Source organism: Carlito syrichta, unplaced genomic scaffold, assembly GCF_000164805.1.
Source record: "Carlito syrichta isolate Samal-C Ts95f unplaced genomic scaffold, Tarsius_syrichta-2.0.1 Scaffold194589, whole genome shotgun sequence".
Lineage (NCBI taxonomy): Eukaryota > Metazoa > Chordata > Mammalia > Primates > Tarsiidae > Carlito > Carlito syrichta.
In genome coordinates this window covers 19,929-22,419 of record NW_007138685.1, presented here as the reverse complement: position 1 = coordinate 22,419, position 2,491 = coordinate 19,929, and positions in this window count along the sequence as shown.

Genomic DNA, 2,491 nt, shown 5'->3' with positions numbered 1-2,491 from the left:
GGCAGGCAGTCATAGTTAGGAGTGTCTTCTTAGAGGAAGTAGTATTTTTCCTGACTTTGATGCACCAGTAATGTTTGCTTCAATATATAGCAAAGATGCAGCAAAATTATTTTATGTGTAAGTCTCAAAAAATGCAAAAAAGTCTAAAAGTATGAATTATTAGTAATCTGTAGATAAGTGAAAAACTTATCTCTAGTAAAGCAATAAGAAAATACCACATGATTTGTAAATTGGACCACATTTGAATGCCAGACAGAGCAAGGTGGGCTTTTTTCCCTTTAAAAAATGTCTTGGAATTGGTCTTCTGCTTCAGAAAAATGGAGTTGACATATTTTTTCCCAATCCCTTCCATAAAGTAACACTAGAAATTGTGAACATTTATATTTAAGGTGAACATAAGAAGTCCCTGAAAGGTGGAGAGAAGGAGGTAGGTAAGCTAGAAGTCTTAGGACCCAGGGAACAACATGATGATGATTTTCTTGTTTTTTTGTTGTTACTTTTTCTCATATATCCCATACTTGGATCTGAAGAAACCAACAACCTAGAAGCACCAACAGGAATTACAAAACAATAAATGAATCTCCAACAAAGGCCTATTCTCTCTAATCAAAACACCAAGATGGTCTCGAGAAGCCTAGCAAGACAGAAAACGTTTAGACCATAACAAGTCTACTCCAGTCAACCACAACAGAAAAAAACATGAATCTACCCCACCAAAGCCTGCAAAGGTAAGAGGGGAGCTGAGTTTTCCAATCATGCCAGACTGTGACAAAGTGTTCACCCTCCCTCCCAGGGTAATGTCAGAGAAAGCTGAGCAGGAATTTGTTCCGTTCACCCTTGCTGGTGGTAAGGAATCCACCTAACTGTTAGAAGAGGCCACGTGGTGTTAGAAGTGTTGGTAGTTATGGTGCTGCAAGAGTCATTAGCAGAGGCCACAGAAGGCACAAGAACAAGGCACTCTTATCCACACCAGTCAGTGAGTTACAAGCGGAAGCCTATTGGGGAGCTGGAACTTCCAACCTTCATCCCTCAACTTTAGAGTCAATGGAATCCAAGTAAGAAACCTGGAGTCTTGGGCATTTATCTAAGAGAAGTAATACTTATATACACCCCCAAACCTACACATAAATGTTCATAATAGCTTTATTTGTAATAGTTAATAACTAGAAACAACCCAGATGTCCTTCAACAGGTGAGGGGTTAAGCATTCATATCTTGCAAAAATTCTTAGTAATAAAAACAAAAGAACAAGTGATAAATGCAACCATTTAGATGAATCTTTAGAAATTTGTGCTGTGTGAAAAATGTCAGTCTCAAGAGGATGCATCTTCTAATTCAATTTATGTATTATTTCTGAGATGACAAAATGGCAAAACTGAAGAACAAATTAGCAGAGAGGGTAAAGGTAAGAGAAACGTGTGTTAAAGTGCAACACTGGGGATCCTTGTGGTGATGGAACTGTTCACAGCATCTTGATTATATGAATATTAATATGCTGCTTGTGATATTGCATTGTTGTTGCTGTTTTTTTGTTTTGTTTTTGTTTTTGCATTTCTATAGTTTTCCCATTGGTAGACATTGAATAAAGAGCCCATAAGATCCATTTATATTATTCCTTCCAATTGCATGTGAACCTACAGATATCTCAACATTAAAATTTTAATTAAAAACATGGAGCTAATTGGATATCTGGTGTAGTTTTCAAAATGTATCAATGTAAGAATGGATTAAAAGTAAGAACATGGAAGAGGACCAAACAGGAGACCAAAATTAAATTATCAGCCATTAGTCCTTTCCCTCTGAGGAAAACTAGTTCATCATAAGCATTTAAAATATTTATTCCATTCATCATAGCAGTTTCTAAAAGCAGTTGACTGGTGTTAGTGACATAGGTTTACAGAGCTGTTACATCCCAAAGTACTACTGTCCTTTACCAAAATGAGCTCAATCCTCCCCAAGGATAAGGTTTCTTGCTATGTAATACTCAAAGGTCAGTGAAATTGGAACACTGATTACAACACACAAATCATATTTAGCTCTAGTCTCTTTCATTTTCAGCAGCAGGAGCAGAAACAGAAATTGGATCATTAGAATTATTTTACCATAAATATATTTTTTAACCAACAGGAAGTACCTATGTCCAACTTTCACAAATTGAAAGAAAGATTTGCTTTCACATTGTAGTCTTGATCTAATGTTAAAATAAGTATTTCAAGATTGTTAATGTCTGGCTTATTATATGTGAATTAAAGGAAGAGATGAGAGAACATGTGGAATACTTGTGTTATTTCAGTTATATAGTATATTTCAAATATACCGATATAATTTATACTTGAAAAACAGAACACGTTGGTTTGGTCTTTGAATCTATTGGCAACATTCATGATAGCATTAGATGACGTATGTATTCTGCCTTAATAGACAATGACTGGATTTTCACATCTACTTCTGAATTCACTTTGCTTAATGTATAGTTTTGGTTGAAGTACAT